This window comes from Dipodomys merriami, unplaced genomic scaffold (assembly GCF_024711535.1).
Source record: "Dipodomys merriami isolate MVZ:Mamm:240054 unplaced genomic scaffold, mDipMer1.0.p SCAF_3, whole genome shotgun sequence".
In the NCBI taxonomy this organism is placed as follows: Eukaryota; Metazoa; Chordata; class Mammalia; order Rodentia; family Heteromyidae; genus Dipodomys; species Dipodomys merriami.
The window spans coordinates 38390581-38396648 of record NW_027204492.1 but is presented as its reverse complement, the minus strand read 5'-3'; positions in this window follow the sequence as shown (position 1 = coordinate 38396648).

Here is a 6068-nt window from a genome sequence, read left to right as displayed (position 1 = left end):
GCTGAGGATTAGATAAAATTAATTCTCTGCCCCATACCGGAATCATAGGAAATATAATGTCTGTTGGCTCTCTACTGCTTATTTCTGGGGACCAAATTAGATATTTACGTATACAAGGAGAAATAGTTTCTGTGTTTTATTCATTTTGAGCCAATATTCTTTCCGAATGTGGTAGTTTATATCCACTCCTCAGTGTTTGGCATTTAATTTCAGTTATGAAAATTACCTGTAATTGGACAAAAGCCATCACCAGATTCTCCTCATGCCTAGAACCATAGATTGCCTGGACCTAGGCTGTCAGTCCCCACAGCCCTCAGTTGGGGGCTGCTACTCAGTTTTCTTTCCAGGTTGAATTTCAAATGGTTTCTACTAGAAATGTTGACTTGTTTGTGCATTGATGGCGAAGAGCCCTTAATAACCTGAGGGTTATTAGAATTAGCCTGGAATTCTAAAGAAAAAGATCATTGTCTTTGCTATTGGCTTACCATCCTGTCATCTCTTACTAGCTCCTTGTATCACAAGAGGAAAGAAACCTAGACGGTAATTTGGTAATGGGTGGCTCCTCACTAACCCCAGAATTACAAAGCTGAGGGAAAATATCTTTGTACTATTGGCCTAGAGCCCACTATCCAGATTAGAGACTATTTATTCATGCTAAATGTTCCATGTGTAAAAAATAACCCGCCATTATCCTAGGTTGGGAAGTAAAATCGGCTCCCTTCCCTTGTAGCTCTGGTCATTAGACACAACCTTCACCTGATTAGCTTCTAGAAGCCCAGAGCCTGGTTTTATGCTCTATCATTACAGAAGATCACAATTCTTAAATCTAGCCTCCTGAGTAGTAGTATGTATGCGAGTGGTACCTGGTTTATTTCATTTGTTTTGCACATTATTTTTGGACTAGGGATGTGACTCAAGTGGTCAAGCACTTGTGGAACAACCTTGTGCCCTTCGAGCTTAGTCTCTAGTACAAATTAAAGTTTTATTTTATTTTATTTTTATTTTATTTATTTATTTTTTTGTCGGCCGTGGGGCTTGAACTCTGGGCCTGGGCGCTGTCCCTCAGCTCTTCAGCTCAAGGCGAACGCTCTACCACTTGAGCTACAGCGCCACTTCCGGTTTTCTGGTGGTTTATTGGAGATAGGAGTCTCACGGTCTCTCCTGCCCGGGCTGGCTTTGAACCGCGATCCTCAGATCTCAGCCTCCTGAGTAGCTAGGATTACAGGCGTGAGCCACCAGCGCCCGGCAAAGTTTTATTTTTTTTAACCTGGTGGCTCACACTGTAATCCTAGCTACTCAGGAGGCCAAGATCTTAGAAGTTTGAAGCCAGCCTGGGCAGGAAAGTCCATGAAACTTAACTCCAATTAAAGCAACATAAAGCCAGAAGTAGAGCTGTGGTTCAAGTGCTAAAGCACTAGCCTTGAGCACAAAAACTTAGGAACAGTGCCAAGGCCCTAGTTCAAACCCTAGAACTGACACATGTGTGCACACATGGACACACAAGTACATTAAGCAGAGGTTTTCTGCCTCTCATATATACAACCCCAAAGCTTGCCAAGTTTTAGTCTCAACTTCTGTGGATCTTGAGTCTGGAAGAATACAAAAAATGAGGACTTTTGTGCAGCAGCAGAGCAGAGCTGGGTAGGGCTATCCTGTACCCGAAGCTTCCCTTGCTTTCCCCATCTCCGCAGTACGCAAGTCCCTGCAGCCCCCCTCCTGGGAAGAGGCCTGCAATGCTAGTTAACTACCACCAGGTGGAGCTAAGCAGGGGCCAAAGGAAGGAAGGGACACCTGGGGAACAATGCCTGGGCAGCCACCTCCTGGCTCATGTGGCCTGCAGTTATGACAAGCTGCCACCAGGGGGAGCTGAGCAGGACCCAAAAGAATGAAGGGGCACCTAGAGAAAAATGGCTGGAGGCTCTACCTGTAAGTAACATGAGCGCCTGTCAACCTTCCAGGCCCCTCTGTGTGTCCCCAGTAGCCAGGGTGACAACATTATCCAGTTCACATTCAGCAGACAGGCAAGTGCACACACCTTCAATGTACCCCTCAGTACATTTTCACAAACCAAATTTTGTGCTGGATACTGGGAAAATATGAGTATGACAAAGTCCTGTACCATTGGGATGGATGACTACGATTTGGTATGGTAAGTATCTTTTTTGGGGGGGGGGTCTGGTCGTGGGGCCTGAACTCTGGGTCTGGGCACTGTCCCTCAGCTCTTCAGCTCAAGGCTAGCACTCTACCACTTGAGCCACAGCGCCACTTCCGGCTTTTTTCTTTTTGCTTATGTGGTGCCGAGGAATCGAACCCAGGGCCTCATGCATGCAAGGCAAGCACTCTACCACTGAGCCACCTTCCCAGCTCTGGTAAGTATCTTGATAAGGAAGAACCAGGTGCTACCAGAGCACTGGAGAGAGCACCAAACCCAGAATTGGTCAGGAAAGAGTCCCTGGAGATAATTACTTTAACTCTTGAAGTCGAAGTTGGTCATCGGGCTCTAGTGGCTCACACCTATAATCCTAGCTACTCTGGAGATCTGAGGATTGCAGTTCAAAGCCAGCCAGCCTGGGCAGGAAAGTTCATGAGACTTATCTCCAATTAATGAATAAGAAACTGGAATTAGAGCTGTAGCTCAGTTGGTAAAGTGCCAGCTTGGATTAAAAAAAGCTAAGAGACACCACCCAGGCACATCTCAGGACCAGCACACAAAAAAGACAGAGCAAAGTAACTAAAAGTATTAGAATGGTCATCATCAGGAATACAGGCATGGATGTGGGGGAAAAGGAACTGTAATACACTGTTGGTGGAAATATAAAGTAGTTCAACCACTCTGGTAAGCAGTTTGGAGACTCCAGAAAAAAAATTCTAAGGCATTTATCCTAAAGATTACAAACCAGAATACAGTAAAGCCACTTATACAACCCTATTGTTCATTGCTGCACTATTCACCATAGCCAAGGTAAGGAAACAGGCCAGATGCTCCTCAATAGACAATTAGATCAAGAAAATGTATATGAACACAATGGAATTTTACTTATCCATTAGGAAGAATATTACATTATTTTGCAAAGAAATGGATAGAATTGGGAAAAATAGGTTAAGTGAAATGAGTCAGGCCCAGAGAGAGAAAAGATGCATGTTTTCTCTCAGATGTTTAAGTTAGAACAAATTTATAGATGTACAAGTAAATGCAGGGTCATATGCAAGTGTAGACAAGTGTATTAACCAAAGTATAGTGTTTGAAGGGGAGAATTCAAACTGTAAATAAAATGAATACCAAGAAACTAGTATTTGAAAAGTGTCGGACCAGGTGAGGGGGGTAGGTGAAAAAAGAGGAAGAGGGGAGAATGCAGTCATAATATTCAATACATATTCTATGGAAGTAGGATTGAGGGGAAGGATTAGAAGGGATGCATTAAGATGCATGATGCATTAAGATGCATTGTATTCACAATGTATTGAATGGTACCTCCTTTGTACAACTACTTAAAGATAATAAAATATGCTTAAGAAAAACAAAAAGAAACTGGAGAAGGTTATGGCACCAAATAAGAAACCTTCCCCATAATCTCTCATCTCATATGACAATCATGATGATTTTAGTGTGCTTGGGAACCACACTCAATTGAAACCAGAGCAGCAGCAGGTTAACTAATAATAATCTAGTCAAGGCCCAGACTTAGAAGGTACCATCAGAGACCTGAACAGGAAATAGCAAACAGGAACTCACCAAAAAACAAGGCAAAGACAAGAAAACGTGTATGTGATCTGAAAAGTTAGGCTTATAATCCTTTATATGTGTTTTTATTTATTTATTTATTTTTTGTCAGTCGTGGGGCCTGAATTTTGGGCCTGGGCGCTGTCCCTCAGCTCTTCATCTCAAGGCTAGTGCTCTACCACTTGAGCTACAGCGCCACTTCTGACTTTTTCTATTTATGTGGTGCTGAGGAATCAAACCCAGGGCCTCATGCATACAAGACAAGCACTTTGTCACTGAGCCACCTTCCCAGCCCTAAATGTGTTTTGTAATTTGCAGTGTATAAGATTGATCCTTCAGCCTTACATGTGTTATGCAAAACACCCACCACTTTAGGAGCTTCTGAAGTACCTCTCCTACAGGTCAATATCAGACACTTCTTTCCTTGTAAACGATTGCTATTTAACATCTATTTGTGTGTGTGTGTGTGTGTGTGTGTGTACCATTAAAGGTAGATATTATCATAATTGCCATACTGGATATTGAACCCAGGAGCTCCTATTTACTAGATGAACCCTTTTATCACTTGACAAATGCCAACAGCCTCTTTTGCCATTGTTTTTTTTGGAGGGGAAGAGAGTGCCAGTTCTGGGGCTTGAACTCAGGGCCTGGGTGCTATCCCTGAGCTTTTTTTTCCCTCTCAAGGCTAGTGCTCTATGGCTTGAACCACAGGTCCATTTCTAGCTTTTTTGGTGGTTAGTTGGTGATAATCTCACAGAGTTACCTGGTTGGGCTGGATTCAAACTACAACTCTCAGATCTTAGCCTCCTGAGTAGCTAGAATTACAGGTGTGAGTCACTGGCGCTTGGCTTGGTTACTTATTTTTTATTTTATTTTTTGGTGGCCTTGGGGCTTGAACTCAGGGCCTGGGTGTTGTGCCTTGAGCTCTTTTGCTCAAGGCTAACCCTCTACCACTTGCGCCACAGCCTAGTGATTCATTGGAGTTGAGTCTCAAACAGCTGACACTAAGCAAAAGGAAAGAAATGTACATATCACCTGATGTGGAAGAAATAGTTGTACTGTCAAAGCTTGTAGAATTCACAAACTTTATAGACAAATGTGTTTGTAACTTTACGTATCACTATCCTATGATACTGTGAAATTTGTAAAATTTATGTAATCACTTAATAAAAATTATTAAAAAAGAATTTCACAGACTTTCCTGGCCAGGCTGGCTTGAAACTTTGATCCTCAGATCTCAGCCTTCTGTATCACTATGGTTACAGGCATGAGCCACCAGTGCCTGGTTGGTTATTTTTTTTAATTTTTAATTGTTATTATAAAGGTGATACACAGAGGGGTTACAATTGCATGTGTCAGCTAAAGAATACATTTCTTTTTGGACAATGTCACCCCTTCCTTGGTTTGGTTATTGTTGAGGTAGGGTCTCTTACTTTAAGCCTAGGCTAGCCTGGACTCTGATCCTCCTACTTATGCTTCCCCATACTACTGGGGCTGACAGGGGTGTCCCCCTTGCCGTCAGCCATTGGTTGAGGTGGAGTTGTACAAAGTTTTATGCCTAGCCTGGCCTCAGACTGCAATCTCCCTTCTCTGTTTCCCAAAAAATTAGGATCATGGGCGCTGGGAAGGTGGCTCAGTGGCAGAGCATTTGCCTTGCATGCATGAGGCCCTGGGTTCAATTCCCCAACACCACATAAACAAAAAAAAGCCAGAAGTGGTGCTGTGGCTCGAGTGGTAGAGCGCTAGCCTTGAGCTGAAGAGCTGAAAGACAGCGCCCAGGCCCAAAGTTCAGGCCCCATGACTGGACCCCCCCCCCAAAAAAAAAAATTAGGATTATGGGCTTGAGTCACAGTACTATCTATCAAGGCTGCTGTGACTACAGACTGATATAAATTTTATAGACTACCTGATAGGGTTCTGGTATACCATCAGTGCCAGGAAATGTCAGTTCCCCTCTGACCCCCAGGGAAGAATAAGGAATCAGTACTAGTTGTGGCTTTGTTCTGTGGGTGGCGGAGGAGGAAGAGGCTTTGATGGAAGAGTGGCTATTTGGCCGTGTTCTTTTCAACGCCTCCAGGTAGCCTGCAGCTTATCCATGAACAGAGTCCACTGCCTTCCTCTACACTCCTACTCAGAACTCAGTGAAAGCTTGGATAGAACAGAGAGAAATGCAAATTGGAAAACCAGCACCCCTCTGTAGGTTGAGTTCTGAATGGCCTCATGAGCTTACAACTCTACTTCCTCCTTGGTAATGTGGAATAAAGGTCCAAAGGCTAGCCCAACTCCATGTCCCAACTCCATAGCTTGGCCTCTGTGAGTTCCTTCTCTTTAACAAGTGGTATTGGCT